Source organism: Bos indicus x Bos taurus, chromosome 9 (genome assembly GCF_003369695.1).
Source record: "Bos indicus x Bos taurus breed Angus x Brahman F1 hybrid chromosome 9, Bos_hybrid_MaternalHap_v2.0, whole genome shotgun sequence".
NCBI classification, from domain to species: domain Eukaryota; kingdom Metazoa; phylum Chordata; class Mammalia; order Artiodactyla; family Bovidae; genus Bos; species Bos indicus x Bos taurus.
The window spans coordinates 25600735-25627489 of record NC_040084.1 but is presented as its reverse complement, the minus strand read 5'-3'; the positions used below and the strand labels follow the sequence as shown (position 1 = coordinate 25627489).

Here is a 26755-nt window from a genome sequence, read left to right as displayed (position 1 = left end):
AATGTTGTTAAGAGTAAGCAACTGCCAAACCTCACTGGGTGACTTCATTCTTTCACTTATTCATCACATATATACATATGTTAGTCAAGTTGTTCTGAATATGGGGCAAAATATCATGAATAATAATAGGTACTTTTGAAAATAAAATGGGGCTCTCGATCAAATCAGTCTCTGGATGTAACCGAGGCTTGTGGCCTGTGTTTCCTGACCCATACACAACACAGGTCCTACCCCACTGGATGTCTACGTACTTAGAAGAATTCATCTTAAAAGTTTTATCACGATTTTACCACAGCTTGTACTGCTATGGAACGTGTCTTTGCCAGTTTTTACATTAATCTTAGATTTCAAAAACATCAAAGAAGTGTGAGAGCCTCTCAGTTTCTCTGGAGGTCCCAAACCTCTTCTGATTCAATGAAATCAGCTCTTTAAATTGCAGGAGCCTTATTTTCCCTTGGAAGTCATTTACAAATAACATAATGCCTAAAGAAAAAAAAAAAAAAAAAAAGAGGAAAATTTCCAATTCCTCACATTCAAAGCAAAAAGATGTAAACCCGAGGTCCAGTTTTATACATGCTCAGTGCAGAATTGGGTAATTATTCCATATTTTGCAAGACAGTATAACGTGAGCAGTTGCAACTGAAATTCCAAAGCCATCTCTGTGAAATGCTTCGCTTGTCTTTCATGAGAGGCTGTTACAGCATAAGCAGCAGCAACAAGCCAGCGGAGGCTGCTATCTCTTGGGCCTGTGTGTTTGGCCTCTGATACACCAGTGTTATCGCACCAGCTGCAGGCTCCACCATTAAGTCTTTTCCTTACGTAAGGGTCAATTTCACGGCCAAATCCTCCTAGTCATCTTGCAGTGCTGGTCATGGGACCTTAGAAGGAACAGCTCCCCAATGGGGATGGGAAGCTCACAGGCACTGGCCCGCAGCTGATGCCAAGCTTCCCAACCCAGGCTCCCTCGGGTCTTTGCCAAGAGTCAGCCTGGAGGGCTCAATTGCTCGGTCCCCACTGCTGCAATGACAGCAATTTGGCAGCACCCCGGATGCTGTGCGGAGGATGGGAGCGGGAGGGGGGAGGACATGGGGGCCCCACTGCGAAACACAACGCCGGAAAGGACAGAAGGATGAATTTACTGTGACCAGCGGTCCCCGAGCTACAAGGAACCTCAAGGTTTTTATGCTCGAGAGACACGAACTCGAGCTCTGCTCTCAAAGCCGTATTCACACTGAGTGTAGTGGCCAGCAGTAGGGGATTACCCGCCCGGGGTGAGGTAAGAAGACCTTCTTAGGTTCCGCCGCCGGCCGGCCAGCCGCGGGAAGCGCCACGAGCTCGCTCCCGGGAGGCGTCACAAAGGGCCGCGGCCTGCAGAGGCCGCGCGCGCAGCTCTCCGGGGCGGGGCCGCCGGGCCGGGTCAGGGGCTGCGCCCGGGCCGCCGAGGCTGCCAGCAGTCGCGGGTGCCCCCAGCCTCCCAGCCCGGAGATCGCCGGGGCGGGGAGGATGCAGCAGCTGCAGCCCAAGCGACCGAGCCAAACCGCCGAGCTCCCCGGCCCCCGCCGCGGCGGAGGGGCGCCGAGCGTGGCGCGGACCGGGCGGAGCTAGAGGCGGGCGTCTGCACCGCGTCGTTCCACCCGCAGCTCCCCGCCTCCAGCCGGGCCCGGCAGCCTGTCGCGGCCGATGTCCTGACTCGCGGGCGTACCCGCAGGGTTGGCTAGGCGCCGCGCGAAGGGGAGAGGCCTGAGGAGTCCCGGTGGCACTGGCCACCGCGTCCACTAGCACGGGACGCTGGTCCCGCGGGGCGCGCGCCTGGGCGCTCCTCCCTCCTGCCCCAGCTCCGCGTCACCGCGCGGTCCTCCCCCGACCCCTCCTCCCACCCACCCCGGAGGATGCGCTCCCCCGCGCCCAGCGGCAGAGGCCACCGCTCCCAGAAATGCGAGCTCCCGACGCCCTTCTCCGGGACCCGAGGAGCCGGCGCCCCCGCCCTGTAGTAGGTAGGTGGCGAGGCGGGGACCAGCCCTGGCCGCCACCCGCGGCTGATGCTGCCGCTGCGGAGGGGCCGGGGGCCGGGGCCGGGACCCGCGAAACTTGCCTCCCGCCGGAGCTCGGTGCGGCGCTCGGAGGTGTTCTAATGGCGCTGGGCGCAGCACCCCCCCGTTAACCTGACAGCCTCCTCTTGAGCTCGGGAGGCCGAGCGGTGGCGAAGGAGAGCGTGACCCTTCCCCGTCCAGCCCCTGGGCCCAGAGGGGCCCGCGCTGCTTGCAGGGGTGGGGAGGATGGATTGGTGTGAGGGTTAGTGGGGGATGGAGAGAGGGAGCACCGCCGAATTTTCAGCAACTCAGGTGGATAAATGTCACCGTATTTTTTCGGCCTGATGAACAGATGCCTTCCTGTTTTCTCCCAGTGTGCAGCCACGCAAAGAGTTATTCTAGCGGCAGGTAGAAGTCACTCAGGATTTTGATGTATTTCGGAGCTAGCTGATTGATACGTGAAATTGACGTCTCAGATTCTTCTAGTCAGTCATTTAGGGCCAGTTGGAGAAGGCCCCTTTAGAAATCGGATATTCAGGAGCTAGATGAGGCTGGGGAATTCTCGTGCTGCCTACCTGGGAGCGAGCCTTCAGCTTTCATGAAGAGATGTGTTCGGGAGCATGGCAAGTTTGATACAGGTGTAGGGAGTTTAGAATCTGCTGGAAAGATGCTCGGAGTCCGCCAGCAGAGGCAGCCTTGGGCGCAGCCTGGCTTCCAGCTAGATGTTAATAAGGTTTGTACTTTTGAGAAACTGGCTATAAATTGTTTCTTCTCTGCCAAGTGTAAATTTCGTACATCAGAACGAACGATAACCTTTTGGCAAGATTATCTCTAAACAGGCTATCATTTTTAAATTTCGTATTAAGCAGTAAAGTTTAGAGTCTGGGAAAGTGGATCATTGTACGCTCCGATTTTATTAACGTATTAAGGTTGAGAGCTCCAGGAGGACAGAGACTTCCTCTTGTTCAGTGTCCTAATCCCCTGGTCTGATGCATAATAGGTGCTCATGGGTTATTTGTTGAAATGAGCTGTGCTTCAGGCTTCATCTAAAGACAGTTTAGGTTTAAAACATATTTGTTTACCCTATGGTGGTTGAAGCTTAACTGTATTTTTAAAATTACTTCTTTGCATAAATAGTCAAAATCAGTTATCTCAACATTTAAGTTGAATTTTGACACTGGGACTTCCCCGGTGGCTCAGATAGTAAAGCGTCTGCCTGCAACGTGGGAGACCTGGGTTCGATCCCTGGGTTGGGAAGATCTCCTGGAGAAGGAAATGGCAACCTACTCCAGTATTCTTGCCTGGAAAATCCCATGGATGGAGGAACCTGGTAGGCTACGGTCCATGGGGTCGCAAAGAGTCGGACATGACTGAGCAACATTTACTTTTACTTTGACATTTTTAGGACCATATGTTTTCCTTCTTTAATGTGTTGTTAAATAAGGTAATTCTCCCCAAATGCTAATATAAGTTAATTTCATTTTTAAGCTTGCACATTTTTTCTAATGGGTAATCAGACCTATTTTAATTAAACTCTAAAACACAATTAAAAAGTGCAACTTGTGTAAAGTAAATTTCAGGTTACTCCAGGAATAACAGTGATTTGGTTAATAAGTGACATATTAACTTATTTTAGGGTTGAGTTGTTGTGGTTGACCTAATTATAATGTATTTATTACAGGTAAAGGTGAAAATAAAACATTTAGAAGAGTCTGTGATTCCTAAATGATTCAAAATACATGATATAGATACACATTTTCAACAGTATGGGTTTCCCTCAGTATATAAACATATCAGTTTTCAAGTTTGAGAACCAAAGTGGTTGTGAAATCGAGGGTTTGGAAGGTTTGTTTCCTTTCTCCTTTTTAATTTTATGTTGTCTTGAAATCATCAAGGATAACTGCATTACATTTCATTTGCTTTATTTTTGCACTATGGTATTTCCAGTTTTGTTTTTGTTTTTCCATTATGTAAGTTTTATGAGTCAGTATTAACCTTTTTTCACTTTGTTTAACAAAATTATCTGGGAATGATCCAGTCACTTATTATCTTTCCTTTTTCTTCCTTTCCTTTTTTATCATTTTAATACTCTTCACCATCCTTATTACATATTACCCCCAAAACTTATTTCCACAAAAGTTATTACTATTGCTCCTCCAGCCTACTTGGGCTCTTGTTAGATGGTGAGGAAATAACACTTTTATGTAAAAGGTGGCGAGACTGGGCGAACCAACAGTAGGAGAGAGCTTATGAAAAATACGTTATGATTTATTTGAACAGAGCAAAAATTCTCTCATGACATAAAGATAGCTACATTTTATGCATGTTAAATTTGTAGTCAAGGATATTGAGCAGTTAATTTATATCATTCTTCTTTGCTCATTCTAAACTTCTTAAAAGAACCCTCCCCTGCAGTTACATTAAACTCTCTTTGTTGCAGATAGCTTGATTGTGCTGGCACTCCTGGCCTTGGAATCAGTTTCTAATGTCAGAATGAAAGAGGCATTTTTCTCTCTGAGACCTGCATCCCAGTGCACAGCGCCTCTGCAACTGAATGACTCACTACCTGGGTTTGACCACTGAGTCCCCTAGCTCCTTGCCTCCACATGCACCACTGGAATTCAATCCTAAGACCTGGATTTATTCTATCTTATTTTTCTATATCTTTCCTAAGGTTTTATTACCAAAACCCCTGTCCCTTCCTTGCTAAATGTCGCTTGTGTGCGTGCATCCTAAGTAGCTTCAGTTGTGTCCACCTCTTTGCAACCCCATGGACTGTAGCCGTCCAGGCTCCTCTGTCCATGGGATTCTCCAGGCAAGAATACTGGAGTGGGTTGCTATGCCCTCCTTCAGATCTTCACAACCCAGAGATGGAACCCACATCTCCTTTGCCACCTGCATTGGCAAATGGGTTCTTTACCAGTAGCGACTGCTGGGAAGCCCACTAAATGTCCTTACTGTCCTTTTTTTTAAATCCCAGTGGATAATTTTGTTATTGTTTACATCCGGTAACATCCACTCAATTCACCTATATTAGAACGAGCATTGTTATGGTTGCAGAAAAAGCAGAGAAAAGAAAATTTATATAATCTTGAGTTTCAAATATGGGGAACTAGTGGATGAAGAATAATTGTTGTATTCTAATCTCCCTTTAATGGTGGTATAGAGTGCTGGGGACTATGACTTGTCTGCTCATAAATTTGATCAGAAGCTTATATGAGAGAAATGTGTATATAGAGAGCTGGCTGAACAAAGGCTGTGATGTCCACCCATTCCCCTCCAGTCCTAGGTGTTAGGCCAGGTGTGTAGCCAGATCTTCAGAAACTGTGTACTTTGTTGACTTTGTTTTGCATTCTTTGCACCCCTCCCCCCAAATCGTGCTCACAAGGAAGCGCTCTATTAATAAAGACAGTCACAAGAAACCTACTGTTAAGTTACTTAAGAGATGGGGTTATTAAGATCATAGTTCATTTTACAGCTCCTATTTGAAGGCTCATGCAAGAAATTCCATTCAACTCTAAATGCCAAAGAAAAGCTTTATCTCCCATGAATAATTATTGAGTGTCCTTTTTTCTTTTCATCATGCAGAACTAGAATTAGATAATCGATTAAGTTTCCCTTTCTGCTTTGCAACTAGGAAATGCAGAGTCAAATTTGCAACTTAATTTTAATAACCCTGTAAAAACCTATGAGCTAATATTGATGATCTAACTCTCCCTTTGGTCTTGAGTTTCTGGTCTACCTTTTTTTCTTATTCTGATTTTTTTACCTAATAGAGTTTCCCGTTTTATTGAATTTATTATTTTAAGCTGACTCACAACATCTTTTGTAGAACAAGTCAAAATATAAAACATAAAATCAATGAATGGAAACATTTGCAGAATTGATCTTTGGACACAGTATGTTTTGATTAATAAGTTTAATAGGTACCATTAACTATGCTTTGAACAAGTATCGCAAGTTTAGTGTATTTGAGCTTTATGGCCAAATGGGAAACAAATGGGAAATAAAAACTTATTTAGTTTTGCAAAGCTAAGATCCACTTATTTTTTAACTATTAAATTTATGTCTGCTATTGGCTAATTTAAAATTGGTCAAACCATTCACTTTAAGTCAGTTATTTCTGGAGTACCTGCTTTATATGCTGTTATCAGGCTGAATAGGAGATTCATCCTATTTAATTAAAAAAAAAAAAAGCTAATATAGGCTAAAGGGTTAGCCTATATTAGCTTAACACTCACCACACTGGACCTCACATCTGATCTCCTTCACATCAGTAATTTATTTGATTCATCTTTGTTTTTAGTAAACTATTGTATTTAGTTTGTATTTAGTAAAAAACTTTGTATTTAGTAAACTATGATTTACTAATCATAGAGATTCTTTGAGCTCTTATCTTAAAATTGAGAAGATTGAGGTCCCTGAGTTAATTGATCAGACTTTCTTCATTCGAGTATTTTGACAACTACATGTTAAGTTGGTTGAATGTAACCAGGGAAGTAGTTGTTTATTTACATCTGTATGGTGTCCACTTCAGTTTCATACATTTATCACCGCCGTCAACAGAGAGACTGGCCCTTCTCAAAGGACAACCATGGGTGCAGTCCAGGAGCCTTTGAGGTAAAAATAATCTGAGTTCAGAAGTGCAACTTGAAACACTGAGAGGGGGTTTGGAGAGAAAAAATCAAATTTTTAAATAGAGGCATCTCATTATGATAAGCTCCATGTCTTTTTAAAAAACGTTTTATTTTTATAGTAGGCATTACCTTCGTGTGATTCAAAAGGTACAAATGGGTAAACAGTGGGAAGGATGCCCTCTCATCCTCTTTCTTGGTTACCCGCCTCCCTTGTCCACTGGCAACCAGTGTTATCAGTTAATTGAGAATCCTCCCGGAGACACTCTGTGCATACATTGATACAAGCGAACGTGAATATTCAGCCTGCTTGTTTTGTCTCCTAATCATTTCTCTGATTCCCTTCTCTCCATTCCCACTGCTCTTGTTTTGCTCCTGAGGTGCTTTGGACTGTTGCCTGCACTTCACTTTCGCCTACATTTCAGCCTTGTACACATCGCTTTTCATTCTACTAAAGGATCCCAGTCTGTACAGAAAGGAGTCCAGCATGACTCAGCCTGGTCTTGTGGCCCCTGAGGAATTCATCTCTTGTCCCCTGCCCCGCCTGTCACGCATTTGGCACACAGTTTTTCTTAACTTATCTCCCCATCCCCAATCAGGGATACTTAAAAAAATATATCTGATGAAAGCTCGTGGTCTCACCAGACACTGAACACACTGCTTTGCCTCTGTGTCCTTGTTTACAGACCCCGAGTTCAGAATCTCTATTTTGGTAACACAGAACTGTCTGTCACTTCCTGCGCATGCATTGCATATGATTTTTCTTCTCCAGGCCATTTCCTCTGCGTGGAACCCTTGTCCTACTATTTTCATTAGCAGGCCACACTCAGTTCTGGTGTCATCTCTACGGACCATTCTTGGTACGGACCATTCTTGGTTGAGATTCCAGAAACTCATGGAGCCTTCTATATGTAGTGTAGCAAGTAGGCGTCCATACTGGGAACAGGCATTTCTCATCAATAGCACAACTGCCTTGCTAGTAGAAAAATAATTGTGATTTTGGATAACATGCTCTGATGGGTCCAAAAAAAAAAATTGAAGGTTGAAGCTTTATTTAACTAGTCATCTCTCCTCTACTACTCATTGCCCAACGCTCAGTAAAATACATGTCCATATGATTTATTTTCTTGAGCATCCCTACCTTACTTTACTAATTTTCAAACTTTGTGTTAACACTCATTTAAAAAAAAACCTCCATATTTATTATGTCCCTGAGAGAGAGAGTGTGTGTGTGCATGTGTGTGCGTGTATGTGTGTGTATGTGTGTGTGTGCATGTGTGTGTGTGCATGTGTATGTGTGTGCATGTGTGTGTGTGTGTGTATTGCCTCTGCCTCTCTAGCTGGTACATAAAGGAGTGAAACTCTCCATGTATGGGGCTACCCTTAAAAAATTGAAAGTGTTAACCATCAGTCCTGATAGATGACATGAACCATCTGGAGACAGTAGCTCATCCTAAGAAGTGACTCCTAAGTATGCAAATGTGGTATTTTTCTTTCCAAGCCAGGTAATCAGAGAGTGTCCTAGGTGCTCAATTTTATTGCAGAGTGCCTGGCATGAGGTAAATTGTTAACTGATTAACAGAGGGTTTAGTGGGTAAGAATTTAATAGCTTTGGTTCCCCACTGTTCCGGTAGAATCCTCTGACTAGTGGATGATTCTGTTCACCAACCACGCTAGCCATGTAGAAGATAGGAAAAATTTGTGAGACTGCTCTGTAGGTGTGAGATCCCTGTAGAGCTTTCATTTTCCTTCTGTAATTCTGACCTCACTAAGCAAACATCCCTGGTGGCTCAGATGGTAAAGAATCTGCCTGCAGTGCAGGGGACCCCAGTTCGATCCCTAGGTCAGGAATGATCCCCTGGAGAAGAGAATGGCATCCCACTCCAGTATTCTTGCCTGGAGAATTCCATAGACAGAGAAGCCTGGCGGGTACAGTCCATGGGGTTGCAAAGAATCAGACATGACTGAGCAACTTACACACACTTATAAGCAAACATTAGGTTTACTGAGTTGTGTTCCCAGATATGTTGATACGAGAAATTGAGTGTCTCGAGTACCATTAATGACTGTGCCAGCCTTCGGATAAGTACAGCCCCTGCTGTGTGGAATAAAGCACAGTTTTAGGCTGTTAGTGTGTTGGGAGAGCCTGCTCAGTCCTTATGGCCCCAGGTGTTTACAGCTGAGCCTTCAGCCCTGGGTCCCGGTGATTCCCCTGAGGTACTTGTCTATCTATAGGCTCCCACTGAAACAGCTAGTTAGCAACCCTCTGGTATCTTTTAAAATAGTTTCAATTGAACACACTTTACTAAGCATTCTAGGAAGGAATCATTTGAGTCCATTTGGGCTGCTATAACAAAATTCCATAGACTGGATGGCATATAAGCAGCAGAAATTTATTACTCAGTTCTGGAGGCTGGAAGTTGGGAGATCAGAGTGCCAACATGATCAGGTTCTAGTGAGAGCCCTCTTGGAGTTGTAGACTCAGGGCCTTCTTGTTTGTGTCCTCACATGGTGGAAGGGGATCCCTCATGACCTAGTCACCTCCTCAGTGCCCTCCCTCATACCATCACCTAGAGCATTAGGTTTTCAGTGTATGAATTTGGGGGTGGGGATGGGGGACATAAACCAACTACATAGTGGGAATAGAAAGCTCACAAAACAGGAACTACAAATGGCCAAAACATGAAAAAATATTCACCTTCATTGCATCAAAGAAATGCAGATTGTAATTAGATTGTAGAAGTCCGTAACAATGATGAGGTTGGGTCATTTCCCTTTCCACAGGTAAGAGGTTAGATGGGGGTATTATGCCTTTGATGGAGAGCAGTTCAGCTCATAGGCTCCCTTGGCCCCTGTGATTCTGTTCTGTTGATGTTACTCGCTAAGTCGTGTCCGACTCTGCGACGCTATGGACCTTAGCCCACCAGGCTCCTCTGTTCATGGGATTTTCCAGGCAAGAATACTGGAATGGATTGCCATGATTCTGTTCTGAGTACATCCTTAAAAAAATCAGAGATGAAGCTTAGTTTCAATGATAAGCACATTGTCTCTGGGAGGCAAGTGGTATGGTAGATGGGTTAAGAGTGAGGATGCTGGAGCCAGTTTCCTGGCTTAAAGTTCTTTTTCACCGTTTATCAGGTAGGTGAACTTAGGCAAGTTAATTTCTCTTTGATTTTCTCATCTGTGAAATGAAGATAATAATAGCATCCACCTCTCACATTGTATTGAGAATTAGCTAATAAGTTAATATATATAAAGTACTTGAAATTCTGTCACAGAATAAGCAACTATATAAGTATTAGTTCATTAGCAAGGTTGATATTGTAAAAATTGGAGTTTTTTTAAGAGACAGTATACCAAACTGTCAGAGAAGGCAGTGGCACCCCATTCCAGTACTCTTGCCTGGAGAATCCCAGGGATGGGGGAGCCTGGTGGGCTGCCGTCTGTGGGGTCGCACAGAGTCGGACACGACTGAAGTGACTTAGCATAGCATACCAAACTGTATATACAAAAAGACCCTAATTTGCTTCATAAATGCAGTTGCATAGCAGAAAAGACGGAAGTGACAAAACATTCAGACTTTTGTCCCCAGTAATGGTATATAGCATTTCCATTTACACATTTTATTTGTGAAATATTTCACATTTATTTATCATAAGTATTATAATGATATTGCTAGAAATAATTGAAATTAATATATCATAGGACTTATATTCTTGAGTTTTCTTTATAAAATGCATATTCATTTTGACATATTTTACTTTCTCTTCCTCTTTTCAAAGCTGCTAATATTTCACTTCCTCCACATGTTCACCCACATGCCATCTGCTTGATATTTTCTTGCATTTAGCTTGCTTGCTTGTTTTATGTATAGATCAGCCTCAAGGCTAGTTCTTCAAGAATAAGTAGACCTAGTGAAATGATTTATGAGATATTCATGGTGGTGGCTTTCTCATGGAAACTTAAGCCAGAGAATGCTTAGGCAGTGATGGCATTGTATCCTGGCATTATATTATCTCCACATTTTGGGCACCCAGCCTTATCTCCCTAGCCCCACTTGCATACATTCAGCAAGTTAGTAGGATCAGAAGGCTTCTCAGTAACCCTGACAACCATGTAATTCTTGCCTTCAGGCTTTTGACTGCCAGCTGTATCTGAATTTCCTCATACATTTCTTTCTTGAAAGCCAGTATTCTGTACCAGGTTGATACTTAATTCCATCAACACTTTCTAGGACATCTACTCTACCCCTAATTTCATTTTCTTTCTGCGCTTAATGATTTGTACTACAAATTAAATACAGATTTGCTTTATAGCTTATAGCTCACCCCAGTGACTTAGCAGTAAAGAACCTGCTTGCAATGCAGGAGACCTAGGTTTGATTCCTGGCTCTGGAAGATCCCCTGGAGAAGAGAATAGCTTCCCACTCCAGTATTCTTCGGAAAAGGCGATGGCACCCCACTCCAGTACTCTTGCCTGGAAAATCCCATGGACGGAGGAGCCTGGTAGGCTGCAGTCCAAGGGGTCGCTAGAAGTCGGGCATGACTGAGCGACTTCACTTTCACTTTTCACTTTCAGGCATTGGAGAAGGAAATGGCAACCCACTCCAGTGTTCTTGCCTGGAGAATCCCAGGGACGGGGGAGCCTGGTGGGCTGCTGTTTATGGGGTCACACAGAGTCGGACACGACTGAAGTGACTTAGCAGCAGCAGCAGCCAGTATTCTTGCCTGGAGAATTCCATGGACAGAGGAGCCTGGTAGGCTACAGCCCATGGGGTCGCAAAGAATCGGACATGACTGAGCGGTTAATACTTCCACATTTATCAGCTTACCGTAGAACTAAGCTATAAAGCAAAGTGAAAGTGCTAGAGGAACTTGGTGGGCTACTTTCCATGGGATCACAAAGAGTTGAACACGACTGAGCAACTAACACTTTCAGATTCTTTACTGTCTGAACCACAAGGAAAGCCCTGAGGGCTACAAGGAAACCCCTAAGCTGATAAGGGGTTGTGTTTTATAATACTCCATGCCCTTCAGGTTTCTAGCAAAATGTTGTCCACATGCACACAGATGGAACACAAGAAGACTGGTTTTTGTTGTGTTGATAACATTCTTAGGCAATGACTTAATGAGTTTTCTGTTCCATCTTCATTTTGCCCATCTTTCTAGTTCTTGCTCATGTGTGTAAAATACCACACACTCCCTACCTTTTGAGAGCTTACGGTCTGACTGAAAATGTGGGCAAGAGGTGCCATTCATTAGAAAATGGTACAGGATAGCATAAGTGTGTGTAAGAAAGCTAGCAGCATGAGTTTGTTAGACTAAAATTGCTGAAGTACGGTAAGAGCGCCATAATACATGGTGATGCTACATTCTCCGAAGATTTCAAAGCTCCTTTTTTGTTAAGGATTTTCCTTGATAATTAGGTGAGTTCTTAGTCCACTACTCAATAAAGTGTACTTGAATTACCTCCTGGGTACAAATGTTAACTGTGTGAGCTTTCTCCTCTAATATTCAAAATAATATTTACCAATGCTCTCAACTGCATGTGCAGATTTCCTTTAAAGTATAAGAGAAAGTAGCAGAATAGACATGATGGGGAAGTCATATTTTTGATGCAGTATCCTTTTGGAATAGTTATAGTATGTAAGATTTAAGACAAGTGAATTGGTTTCCTAGGGCTGCTTTGCTGCTGCTGCTGCTAAGTCACTTCAGTCATGTCCGACTCTGCTCGACCCCATATATGGCAGCCCACCAGGCTCCCCCGTCCCTGGGATTCTCCAGGCAAGAACACTGGAGTGGGTCGCCGTTTCCTTCTCCAATGCCTGAAAGTGAAAAGAGAAAGTGAAGTTGCTCAGTCGTGTCCGACTCTTAGTGACCCATGGACTACAGCCTACCAGGCTCCTCCGTCCATGGGATTTTCCAGGCAAGAGTACTGGAGTGGGTTGCCATTACCTTCTCCAGGGCTGCTCTAACAAGTACCAAAAACTGGGTAGCCTAAAACAACAGGAATTCATTGTTTCACAATTCTGGAAGGTAGAACTCTAAAATCAGGGTGTTGTCAGGGCTGCGATCTCTCTGAAACCTGTAAAGGGATCCTTTCTTGCTGCTTCTGGCTTCTGGTGATTCGCTGGCTGCCTTTAGCATTCCTTGGCTTATCGCTGCCTAACTCTAACCTCTGCTCTGTTTTCATGTGGTGGTCTCCTTGTGTGTCTTGATCTTCATATGGCTATCTTCTTATACAGATGCCAGTCATTAGAGGCCCGGAGTACTCCGATAAGATCTCATCTCAACTGAAAGTATCTGCAATGACCTCTTTCCAAATAAGGTCATATCCTGGAATACAGTGGATACAACTTCACTGTATTTGGGGGGATTGTGGGGTGTGCAGTGATGCAGTTCAACCCCTAATGATAAATAATATCAAATTCCATGGACAGAGGAGCCTGAGGCGGGGGGAAGGCTGTAGTCCCTGGGGTCACAAAGAGTCAGACATGATACACTCACTTTTGGACTTCCCTGGTAGCTCAGGTGGTAAAGAATCTGCCTGCAGTGTGGGAGACCCTGGTTCGATCCCTGAGTTGGGAAGATCCCCTGGAGAAGAAAATGGCTACCCACTCCAGTGTTCTTGCCTGGAGAATCCCATGGACAGAGGAGCCTGGGGGGCTACAGTCCATGGGGTTGCAAAGAGTTGGACGTGACTGAGCGACTAACACACACAGATAGATGGATGTACCAAGATGTACATAAGTCTCGCTTGGTGTTAAGTGATGTCTTCTTATAGTTAAACTTGCATAGCCATGCACATGGGTTATGGGATAAATGAGAAATGGAAGGAAGGGATGCTTTCTTGGCTGTTTTTGTTAATTGACTGCTTTTGTCTCGGCTTTGGTATTCCTGACCTTGGTAGAATTATGCGTATGGATAGTAATACGTACTATGTGGCTTTGATCTTCTTGGTAAAAATCCACAAAGTAATTTGTGGATCAGGATACTTCTAAAGGTGTGTTGATTTTGTTTTTGTTGTGATACTATACTGCATGTGAAAGTGTTAGTCACTCAGTTGTGTCCTACTCTTTGTGACCCCACGGACTGTAGCCCATTAGGCTCCTCTGTCCGTGGGATTCTCCAGGCAAGAATACTGGAGTGGGTAGCCATTCCCTTCTCCAGGGGATCCTCCTGACCCAGGGACTGAACCCAGGTCTCCTGCATTGCACGCAGATTGTTTACCATCTGAGCCACCAAGGAAGCCGGATAACTACTACCTAACACCATCCAACGGAGAAGGCAATGGCACCCCACTCCAGTACTCTTGCCTGGAAAATCCCATGGACAGAGGAGCCTGGTAGGCTGCAGTCCATGGGGTCGCTAAGGATCGGACACGACTCAGCGACTTCACTTTCACTTTTCACTTTCATGCATTGGAGAAGGAAATGGCAACCCACTCCAGTGTTCCTCCCTGGAGAGTCCCAGGGACAGGGAAGCCTGGTGAGCTGCAGTCTATGGGGTCACACAGAGTTGGACATGACTGAAGTGACTTAGCAGCAGCAACACCATCCAAAGCTTAGTGTCTTAGAACCACAAATGTTTATTTCACATTCGTGAGTCCACAGGTTGGCAACCGTTGACTGGGTCCAGAAGGGCTGGGCTGGGCTCCAAAGCTGAGGCAGGAATTCAGGTCTGTTCCATAGGTCTTCATCCTGGGACCCGTGTGGAAGAAGGAAAAGCTACTACCCGGGACGTACTTTTCTGATAGAGAGCAGAAACTTGCAGGCCTCTTAGAGCCTTATGTTGAAATGGGTACACTGTTTGTCCTCAGTCTGTTGATTAAGCCAAGCCACATGGCCAACTGGCTTAGAGCAGCATGCTCTGTATGCTAGTGCAGAGCACCACTCAGTGGCATCGTGGAGGGTGTGCGTCTGTAATTCTGTTACAAGGAAGGAATACATACTCGAGGACAACAATCCAGTCTGGCCAAATGGCCGAAGAGCCCTTTTTCTTTGGAATTCTTCAAGAATTTTTATATCAAACAACTGAATAAACCTTTAAAGGAAAGCATACTTAAACTATAGACTTGGTTTCTTAACCAGATCTCTTGGAAAATTAGTATTGACTACTATATTCCCTGGTGGCTCAGAGGTTAAAGGGTCTGCCTGCACTGTGGGAGACCTGGGTTCAATCCCCGGGTCGGGAAGATACCCTGGAGAAGGAAAGGGCAACCCACTCCAGTATTCTTGCCTGGAGAATCCCATGGACGGAGGAGCCTGGTAGGCTACAGTCCATGGGGTCACAAAGAGTTGGACACGACTGAGCGGCTTCACTTCATTATATGCATAAATCTTTTCTTGAAGAAGAGGTCACAGTACCTCCCAATGGTGGTCTGACTTTAGGTTGGGCAGATTTCCTGCCCTGAAGACACTTTTCATCCTGCCCTCTTCCTGAAGGGATGTTTGTGTTTTTACCACATTTTGTACTATGCTAACCAAAGCAATACAGGCTTCTCTCCATCTTTGTCCCATGTATCTGAGAGGAAGGTGGAATTTCGGTCTTCTTGAACATGCTCTGATAGAGCACTTTTTCATTAAGGATACAGCTCTTTCTGGATTACACACATGACTGTCCATTGTGTAGCACTGTTGAACTACCACCATGAATGGTTATTTTGGTCATGTCTCACTTTACACACCTCCCTGGGAACACTGGCCCCTGTGACCTGGCCCTTTTCTTTTGGTTGCTACTTCTCTGTGTGAAACAAGTTTTATTTGGCACGGCTTTTTAATCATACCCCTTTTTTTCTGATTATTTTATTTATGTCAGTTTTATTTCCTTGTTAAAAATGTTAAAGTTTTCTTAGTGTATTGAGTCCTCTTTATATGCATAGGTTTCAGATATATAGTCCAGTGGTAGGCATAAAACAGGTTCTTTATAAATGCTTACTCATTGAATAGAAGGCTTGTCAGTATGTGACAAGGTACAATTTTGGAGTAAGTGTAAATTGTTTATTGCGACTTGTACATTTATGTTGTATGTTTCAGTTCAGTTCAGTTGCTCAGTCATGTCCAACTCTTTGCGACCCCATGAATCACAGCACACCAGGCCTCCCTGTCCATCACGAACTCCCAGAGTTCACTCAGACTCACGTCCATCGAGTCAGTGATGTCATCCAGCCATCTCATCCTCTGTCGTCCCCTTCTCCTCCTGCCCCCAATCCCTCCCAGCGTCAGAGTCTTTGCTTACTTGTATGTAAATATACTGAAAGCATATTAAAAAGTTATAAATCAGTTATTTTTTATTTGGCATTTTCACATGTATGAGTGTATGCCAGTGTATTTTGAAGATGGTATTCAATTGCCAATACCGTCCACATGAAAACAAAGAGGCATGTGGCTTTTCCTTAGTGGAATGGCAATTAACCTGGTAAAGTGAGCATTATGTCTCTTGATTGTTTCAAAAGACACTCAGATTTAATTCTTGAAAACTAGTGCTTACAGCCTATATGTTCTTTGTAAAGGCATTCCATTTATTACATCTTCCATCTGTCAAATTTTATTGGTTTTGTTTGCATCAGTTAGTCCTGATTCAGATTCATCTAACAGATAGCTCCCACCTGATAATATTAATAATAATAATAAGAAGAAGAAGAAATAGAAGTAGTAACCACTGCCCATGCTTATTCCTGTCCTAAAATTCAAGGAGTTGGGGCATGATGCAAGACCAGGACCCTTGCAGTAGTGATGGCATTTGCTGTGAGCAAACGTAGTGATGCAGTGAATGATATTGGTGCCTACTCTTTGGGGAATAGGCAGGCCTACTCTTTGGGGAGTAGGCTTGAATTCTATACTAGTAGATAGAGACTCCAGAAGACTCTGGAATTTTTTTTTTTTTCTTTTCTTTTTTAAAAATTCCTTTTGGGCCAGGGCTAGAAAGATAACTACAAAAAAAAAAAAAAGCAAATAGGCCAGAGATCCTAGGATTTTAGTAGTGGGTCTGTCTAATATTAAAATGAATGCCAGAAGTAATTGAAGACAAATTTTTCGTCCTGTGTCATTTTTTAAAAAATAATATTTATTTATTTATTTGGCTGTGTCGGGCCTTAGTTGGACATACAGAATCCTTTGTTGCCGAGCATGGACTCTCTAATCGTGGCACCCAGGCTGAGTTGACTCTCTAGTTGGGGCACGCAGGCTGAGTTGCTCTGCAGCGTGTGGGATCCCAGTTCTCTGACCAGGGGTGGAACCCACATCCTCTGCGTCGCAAGGCAGGTTCTTGACCACCAGGGAAGTCCCTCACCTATGTGTTTGTTGCTGCCGTTTGGAGCCTGCCACCTTGGGACTCACCTTAGAGATGATCTGAAGTGATCTTCCAGTGCTGGAGCAACAATAGGGGGTGTCCCTGGAAATCACCTCGTGACATTGCAGGCATCAGATTTTTTTTTTCAACTTTTGTGGGTTTTGGACACTCATATGCCTGGAGCAGACACCCAATAAATAGTGACTGATGGTGAGAAAGAGGAAGTTTTCTGGTTGAGACATGAAACCAGCAGAACAGACTCTGTTCTGTTTTCATTGTCTCCAATAACTTTTTACATGACTTTCTGTATATTTTGCCCATTTAATTTGTGTTTGTGTACAGATAGAAAACTGTTTAAGACTAAATAGTTATATCTTTTTAAGTATTAATGAGAAAATGCATGCGATATATTAAAGACCTCTGGTAGAAGTTTTATAAAATCATAACTTTTAGTTCTAAAAAGAATCATCAGTCTTAGTCCCTAGGGGAAGAAAAAAGGGACTTTTGTAACTTAAAATCCATAAGGAAATTTTTTTAAAAGATCAAAATTCCATTTTTAAATCCTGATGCTGTGTGTTCACTAATTTCAGTGGAGAAATAATTGGATTGGCAGACAATTACTTTTCATAACAACAGAAACAAAGACTATGCCAACGGCTAAGGGATATATTTCCGGCGTAGTGAGTTATATCATTACTTCAGTCCTTAATATTTAAGAGGTGTTTCACTTAATTTAATGAAGTAAGGGAATGTGCATTCCAGTTAGCTTTTTAAAAGCCGTAAATGTTTATTAAGTGGGTGAACGTGTTTAGTGCAGTGCTTTATTAATGAATAGCAATGCCTAACTTGAACGTGGTTCAGAATCAATGTCCTAAAGGACGAAGGACAAGAATGCTGGTGTTCACCCTCTTCTTCTTTTTAATGGTGGGTAGAACCAACTGCCAGGAAGAACCAGGCAACTGATGTGAAAATTCTGTGTAGTGTTACAGCCTTGAGTTAGAGATCCATTATGAATGGTTCTGAGTTTAGTGTCAGACAAAGCTGATCATTCTGGCTCCAACTCTTATGGCTGTTTGACCTGGAATAAACATTTTAACCTTTCTGAACTTCAGATTCTTTATCTAAAAAGGATTGAGAAAATGAACTCTCGTAGAGTCATAAAGATTAAACTGTGTGTATGATAGCATTGAACAAAAAAATCTGGTGCATATGGTTAATGTTTGGTAAATGTTTTGACTGTTGCTGCCTGCTCTCATCTCTACATTCTCCTAGGCTGCCTGGCTTGAGTTAATTCATGATCTAACATGTTTGTTTAGGGGCAAATTTGAATCTAACTCTGCAGGCGCTGATGAAGATAGGTGTAATTTTCATGAACACAGGAACATTTGGGCTTGTTGAAATCTCAGTTGGAGGGAATTTTCTGTTCCATGGGATGCTAGACTCGATAAACACCTCTTGGACATGTTTCATTTCTAGACCAACCCTTTCACAGATAAGGAAACTGGAAGCTAGAGAAATCGAGTAACTTGCTCAAGGCCCTATACCTTGGAAATGCTGGAGTCTGGATCCCAATGGGGTCTGTCCAGCTTCAAAGGTGCCTGCCTGCTAAGTCGCTTTAGTCGTGTCTGACTCTTCGCTGACCTTATGGTCAGTAACCTGTCACACTCCTCTTTCATGAGATTTTCTAAGCAAGAATGCTAGAGTGGGTTGCCATGCCCTCCTCCAGGGGGTCTTCCTGACCTAGAGATCCAACCTGCATCACTTAGGTCTCCTGCATCAACAGAGGGTTCTCGACCACTCGTGCCACCTGGGAAGCCCCTTTAAAGGTGCTGTGCTGCCTTAACATGAGTCAGAGGGCTTAGTCAGGTAAAGCACAGAGAACCTTGAAGACAGAACTACTCAGGTGTGTGAAGTTTGTAAAATCTCGGCTTTGAAGGAATTTTTGACATGAAAAATTTTTGATAAAAATGTAATTAAAAATATTAGTCTATCCATGTGTTGGCTTCTGCCATACATCAGCATGAATCAGCCATAGACATACATATGCCCCCTCCCTCTATGAAATTATTTCTGATCTCATTTCACCTATAGCTAAACTTGTGGTGGTATAAGCATCTGAGCATTTGTTGTGTCTTCTAATGAACTTCTGCTTGAGAATTTACTTTATGATTATAAATTATTCACTTATGACTTACCTATTATAAGGTACTTGTCTTTTGGCATTATATTGATTTTTGAAACCTGGGAATATAGATATTGAACTACCTGTGATCAGTTGCTTTCCTTTAAGGCATTACATCACCTTCATAAAATTGTGTTAAATGGGTTATATTGTTTATCAACTTCATCTCAGCATTATACAAAGGGCATGTTATAAAATACTTATATACAATTGACCATTGGAAACTGTGAGAGTAGGGGTGGTGACCCTCCAGGTAGTTTAAAAAAAATGTGTGTAACTTTCAGTGGGCCCTTTGTACATGCCATTCTTTCGTATTTTCAGATCATGTGATACTATAGTATATTTACTGAAAAAATCTGAATGTAGGTGGACTCACGAAGTTCAAACCCCTGTTGTTCAAAGGTCAGCTGTATTTATTAGGTGAGGGGTGTTGAAGTTTGGTAGAATTGAAATGTACCAGTCCACAGCCACCCCCTAAAGTGGTCCAGCTTGTGCTGTCATCTCTGGAGATTAGGAAGCTGCTCTCTCTGGAGGCAGCTCTTTGCATCAAGCCCTTATGTTGAGCCAAGACATCTCTCTCTCAATACCCAGTGCCTGGTTCTAGGTAGACCCTTGAGGGTCTGTTGGTACAAGCCTAAATCCTCTACTAGATAAGATCCTTGAGATATTTGAAAGTAACTGTCCTTTCCTCTAGGGCTTCCCAGGTGGCTCAGTGGTAAAGAACCCACCTGCCAATGCAGGAGATGCAGGAGATTCTGGTTCAATCTCTGGGTCAGGAAGATCCCCTGAAGAGGAAATGGCAACCTGCTCCAATATTCTTGCCTGGAAAATTCCTTTCCTGACAACTTCTCTTTCATATCCTTTCCTCTCAACTCTTTCCATGCTAAACCCGACCAGCTCCTTTGACTAATATTCTTAAAATTTGGTGGCTCAGATGGTCAAGAATCTGCCTGCAATGAGGGAGACCTGGGTTCTATCCCTGGGTTGGGAAAATCCCCTGGAGAAGGGCATGGCAACCCACTCCAGTATTCTTGCCTAGAGAATCCCCATGGACAGAGGAGCCTGGTGGGCTACAGTCCATGGGGTCACAAAGAGTCGGACATAACTGAGCAAGTAAGCCCACAGCACAGCTTAAAGTTTAGTTTTAGGTTATTTAATCATTCTATTTGTTCCAGTTTCCTTCTATTTCTCCTGTATGAGGAGATCCAGAGCTAAATGCAATAGTCATGATATATTATAACCCTCAAAAAGGGTAGGACAGACCATCATAGTCTTTTTCATTCTGGGTTGACTGCATTGGTTTTTTATTTCTATTTTTTGGCCTAGGTGGGTGGGGGGAGGTGTTGTGAAGCACTGGAACCACACCACTGGGTATGTGAATCTTACTGTCACCCCAAACATGATATATGCCTGTCCTATTCATTTGTGCTAACGCTAGGTTCTACCTCTCCCAGATGTAGAACCCTGAGTTGATCTACAGACAGCTGACATCTGTCTGAATTGAAATGCTGTTATCCAAGATGTTATTTATCTCTTCAAAAGTCTATTAAGCACATATTTTCATTCACATCATTGGTAAATGTATTAATGAGGACAAGGCTTAAGAAAGAACACTGCATTAAGCTGTTAACATTCTCCCTTTAGGTTGAAGTTGGAAGTCTGCTCCCAGCTCCAGATAGAGGCCAGTCGGGTGGTGAGCACATACCGCTTGGTATAGTGACTCAGTGCTTTCTGTAATCAGTCCAATCCTGGGGGCATTCATTCACGTCTAGGCCACATCATCCATCTTATTCATAAGCAGATCAAGAGAAACTTACCAAGTGCCTTACAAGTACAGTTACACTATGTTTGCCTCATTTCCTTGTTGCACTAGAGTAGTAACTGTGTACAAGAGGGAACTTAGGTCGGTACAGTTTGGCTATGCCCCGTTCTTGAACTTCCTTCTCTCTACCAGCCCTACATGCCCACCATACCAGACCACCAGGCCTCCTTGAGCACCACGCATTCCCTGCCAATGGCTTGTACATCCTCATTCGGCCTAATGAGACCAACTGCTTTTGCATTCATCATCAAACTCTCTGTTCCTCCCTCACAGTCTGGCTCTGGCATCATCTATGGCATTTCCCAGACTCCCCTTCCCTCCCTGGCAGAGTAGTTGCTTCCCCTCTGTGCTGCGTGGTTCCTTGTACCACCAATATCAGACTGCTTGCCGTTTGCCTTACCACCTGATGGATGTCAGTTGCCTGTTTCACCTGAGCTGGCTGCCTGTGAATGCTGTCCTCTTTGTGTCTCCCTGGGAGATGCTTCAGAAAGGGATCTGCTTGCTTGTTGCTGTTGTTCTGCTGAACGGTTGATTTTCTGTGAACATCGTGGATCTCAGGGTTCACTGCCTCCTCTTGTAAGTCCTTCCCAAGCTGCCTTTAATTATCACATCTAAAGTTTTGCTGGGGATTCGAATGATGTTTTGTTGAATACTTTTTTGATAACTTTTGTTGAAAATTAAAATCTATTTGCATCTTGTTAAGCTTTTGGCCTTTTCCACATATTTAGCAATTCCTGACCCTGCTAGTGATGCTTTAGAAATCTTATTTGCACATTCTCCTCCTAGAGGGAACTTAAAAAGTGACTGTCAAGCCCAGAGGTGGATCTTTCTTTAGAGTATCAAGGAGATTTGATGAAATCTCTGTACTTATTTTGGGTAAGAGAGCACTGATAACCACACTTGTTTAATTCTTTTCACGTCTAATTTCAGTTCCCTTGACAAAAAACAATGGAATAGGAGTTGATGAGGTCTCCATTTTGCCATCCATTGGCTTTGTCCCATTCAAGTGGCAGACCTCTAGCCTGTCCTTGATCATCACCTTGATTCAAGTATAACTCTGTAGTTCTTTGTTGCTATTAAGTTCTGTTTTATTTCTATGATACACATTTGTTTATCTGGGAACATCATCCCCTAGATGTTTCCCTCCCATGTTTGCAGCATGCTTTTGTTCTATTTCTATGTATTTCTTCCCAGATTTCTTTTTAGAGTATTCAAGTTTCTGACCTTTGTTTAACACCTATATTTCTGAATACCCTTTCTGTGTTTAGATGACAGTAGAGCTTTGAGAAAGATTGAATTCCTGTCATATTTCAGCATAAGTATAAGTATTTTCTAGGAGGAAATGTTTGTAGAAAGGTACATTTTGGCCTGTTCCTTATGTGGCCAAGGCTTACAGGGTGGTGTTGTCATTATTTCATTTGTATAATAGGAAACATGTTGTTGGGAAAACAGCTGATGGACATTATGTGTGCTCTGGTGTTTTCCTAGTCTCCACTGGTCATACCTGAATGAGCAAGGAGCTGCAGTGTGTTCGATGGGAAGCCAGAAAGCCACGCTGGGCTGTGTGGGTCCACACTGGTTCGATGGAGTTAGGGAGTCTGATAGCTCTGTCCTTAAGTTCCTTCTAAGTGGCATCACATTAGAGGGGAGCATCAAACATTTGTTGGTGATACAGAAAATACTTTGTCTTTAACACAGCTCTTATGGGGTAAGGGTTTTGTATATGCCATTTTAAAAAAATAATGAACTAAATTTAAATTGACTATACTGATTTAAGATCACAAAAAGAAATATTTAGGTGGAAGATACATCTTGTACTCCCTCATAGCATTCTTCTTGGTCTGTAATGCACCCTGAATGCAGGAGACTCTTGTAATTCAGTGTTTGGATGAGTCTAGGGTTTATTGATGTGAGGAGAAAGTCAACATTAAATGGAAGAGGGGCTTTTAAGAAGCCCATTATAGCCACTTATAATGGAGAATGTAGTTCCCATTAAAGATTGATTTAAGGAGCTCTGGTTCTTCAGTGAAGCATGAAGGCTGCCGGGTGGTGCTCTGTGCAAATCATTTTTATAGCATCCTTTGCTGATCTCTTCCTGGTTAATCTGTTGGTGTGTCCAGACCTGAAAGGGCTGCATCCATCTGGTTTAAGAAATATATCAGTTCCCAGAAATTTAAAAGAAACCAAAGATTTGGATATTTTTTTTATCTGTTGAATAGAAAATGGAAAAAGAACTCCACTAGTTCTAAACAGACACAGCAGCACCAGATGTCAGTTCTTGGATCATTTAATCTTTTTTTTTTTTTCCCTTGTGTTTATTTTTGTCAATATTTTCCCACTAGAACCAAATATTAGTTTCTGGCTCAGCTTGCAATATAAAAATTTTCCAATTAGGTGGTTATGACTTCATCTTTATTCATGAGGGGAAATCTAATAAATTGAGATCATCACATATGATGGCATGCAGAAGCGAAACTTTAAAATAAACCACCTGACCCAGGGCAGGGCAGAGAGCCAGGGTTCTAATTCTTTCTGGAGTATCCCCATTTCCAAATAATAATTACATATATATATATATATATATATATGCCAAACCAAGCAGGGATTGAACCCATGCCCCCTGCAGTGGAGGCACAGAATCTTAACCACTGGACCGCCAGGGAAGTCCCCAAATAACTGTTACTTTGGGAGGAATCCTTGGATTGATATCTGTCTACCATGTCATTAATCTTATCCCCAGGACTGGATTAATTCCTTGCTTAGCTTTTATGTGGTTTTTCTGCCTAGTTCTGTGTTCAGTATTTAGGGAAGTGTAAGCAGAGTATCAACCCACTCCAGTATTCTTGCCTGGAGAATCCCAGGGACGGGGGAGCCTGGTGGGCTGCCGTCTATGGGGTCGCACAGAGTCGGACACGACTGAAGTGACTTAGCAGCAGCAGCAGCAGCAGCAGCAGCAAGCAGAGTATGAAACATGATGGTTTTCGACTAAAGGGAACCTAGGTTGTTTGGGGCTGAGGAGGCTAAGTGAAGTGGCATTGTCACGTGGTGTAGAATGAAGTGCCTCGCAGTAAGTGATAAGTGACACGTGAAGTACACTTATAAGGCAGAGAGAGAAGGGCACACAAGTGGTCAGGGAAGCACGGCTGAATCTCGTGTTGGATCCGGTCAGAGGAAGACGAAGTGTAGCAAGACAACCTCAAGGCTGGAGAACAGTAAGGATGAACGTACAGAGCTGGCAAGGAGCCCCGCGGGCTCAGGCCACTTGTGAAATGGAGGTGATGACAGTTGGTCACTTGGCTACTGTCTTTTTCCTCTTTGTTTTCCTCCTCAAATTTTCTAATGAGTACTGTCCTAGTTCGTGAAGGCATGGCTTCCACCCCCACCACTCCACTTTGTTGTTGCTCAGTCTCTTCAGTCGTGTCTGACTCTGTGACCCCATGGACTGCAGCGTGCCAGGCTTCCCTGTCCATCACCATCTCCTGGAGTTTGCTCAAACTCAGGTCCATCGAGTTGGTGATGCCATCCAACCATCTCATTCTCTGTCGCCCTCTTCCTCCTGTCATCAATCTCTCCCAGCATCAGGGTCTTTTCCATTGAGGCCGTCCTGTTGGGGGTCTCACTGACCTGCTGCCCCTCCGCTTGTCAGGTACGTTGGTCTTAACCTGAAGGAGCGTATGCCAAGGCATTAGATGCTGCTGATTCCAGACCACTTTTCCTAACTCATCTCCAAAGCTTTCTGGCCTCACAGGTTATCAAAAGGCATGGAAGGTACACCAAACTGGATCTAAATCTCTGTTCCACCAAGGCTGGGAGGGTTGAACTAGGGAAATTAGCATCTCTCAGCCTCAGTTTAATGGAAATAAGGATGCCTAACTCATAATGTGGTGTAGGGATGAAAAGAGAGAACGTGTGGAAAAGGTTGAAGTGGTGACTTATGGAAAGGAAACGTGGTTTTCTTTCCCTGCCCTGGCCACTCTGCCCTTTCATGTCCAGACTTCATGCTCGGCCGTTCTCTCGTTCTGAAATCCTTTAGCTTTTCCCTTTTTACCTGTTGAAATCCTCTGCCTCCTGAAAGGGGTACTTTGTTACCTCAGAGTTGAACTTTGTGTCTTCTGGATTCTTTGTGTTCTTTTGGACAGCTCTAAGTTACTAACTATCCATTCTAATCAGGGGCACACATTTATTTCTTACTGGTTGGCAAATCCCTTGAGGGCAGCCCTGCCTCAGGGATTCAGAGATAAAGTAGTCAGAGTGGAGCCCGTGTCCTTCACTGTTACCATACGGGGCCTTGTGCATAGTTGTCCTATGTGCAGGGTGTTATCATCATGTTGTTTTTTCTTTTCCTCAAGTGCAACCATATGCTGTTAATTTCTCAATCTTTTTTCTCTAGCCCTCTCTGCACTCCTGTGCTTTATGAAATCTAACATCTGGTGAATGTCTCCAGCTAACAGTCCCGTGGGTACTCAAAGGCAGTGTGCCCGAAACTGATCTTTCATCTGTTTCTGCTTCTGCGCCCCGCCAAGTGCCTGCCCTTTTCCTGTAGATCGTATCTTATCTGTGGTATCACAGTCTATCCAGCCCCTGAGGCAGAAACTTGGAAGGCGTTCATCATTCCTTCCTGTCCCATGTTGTCTTCATGGAGTGCGTCACCAAATTTGGACTCATTTGCCTCCTTAATATGTCTTGAACTCATGCCTCCTCTTTCTGTGTAAGTACTGTTGGCCTAAGTGTGGGCCCTCTCTCAACTAGTTAGACTGTGATATCTTCTTTAAAAAAATCATGTATTATTATCATCTTTAGAATTTATTTATGGCTGTGCTGGGTCTTCATTGCTGTGTGTGGGCTTTCTCTAGTTGAAGCAAGCAGGGGCTACTCTTCATGGCTGCGTGCGGGCTTCTTACTGAGGTGGCTACTCTTGTTGCAAAGCATAGGTTCTAGGGTGCTCAGGCTTCAACAGTCGTGACGCACGCGCTTAGTTGCCCTATAGCAAGTGGAATCTTCCCAGACCAGGGATCAATCCTGTGTCCCCTGCCTTGGCAGGCAGATTCTTAACCACTGGACTGCTACGGAAGTCCACTGTGATATCTTCGAGCAGAGTCTGTTCACCCTCTTGTCAGCCCTCTGAAGTCCATCCTCTGTAACCTGTGGGTATTACACGCCCTCCCTCCCTGTGGCGATGTCTGTCAGGAGGGCGGCTGTGGGGTCAGCCTGAGCCCTTCGTGACATGGTGCTGGCAGAGGTGCCGGGAAGGGGAGGCAGCACAGGGTGGGCAGCGAGGATAAAGTTCCAGCTCTTCGCATGACATGAAAGGTCTTCACAACCCTAATCCTGTCCATGTCTTCATCCTCAGCTCCCACCACTCTCCTGCTTCACATTTGATCCTGGAGCAGCAGAGAGAGACTGTGTCTCCATGTCCCTTTTGTTCAGCCAGACCTGCTTGCCGTGTCCTTTAACTAGGAACCCATGCTCATCTTTCAGATCTTGGTGTGTGTGGGGCCTGCTGTAGGGTGGAAGGCTCAGTGTTCTTCCTCTAGGCTCTGTGCTTTCTCCACAGCTGTGTGTATCCCACAGAGCTGAAATCCTAAGTGTCTCCCTTGCAAGACAGTGAACACCATTAGGGCAAGGCTCATGTCTTATGCGACTTCCCTGGTGGCTCAGACGGTAAAGAATCTGCCTGCAGTGCAGGAGACCTGGGTTCGATTCCTGGGTCAAGAAGACTCCCCTGGAGAAGGAAATGGCAAACCACTCCAGTATTCTTGTCTGAAGAATCCCATGGATGGAGGAACCTGGTGGGCTAC

General features: G+C 43.8%; 1 protein-coding gene across 5 annotated transcripts in view; it reads left to right on the top strand.

Annotated features, from left to right (window-relative positions):
• Positions 1-906: 906 nt before the first annotated feature.
• NCOA7 (nuclear receptor coactivator 7) overlaps positions 907-26755 on the top strand; it is a 161732-nt gene continuing 135883 nt past the window's right edge. For 3 of the 5 annotated variants that reach the window (XM_027551065.1, XM_027551063.1, XM_027551060.1), the window contains exon 1: positions 1402-1994. The gene's annotated coding sequence lies outside the window, so the exon portion shown is untranslated. Of the gene's footprint in view, positions 1277-1401; positions 1995-26755 lie in introns of those variants that run through there. The other 2 variants (XM_027551062.1, XM_027551064.1) reach the window with 2 other exon arrangements.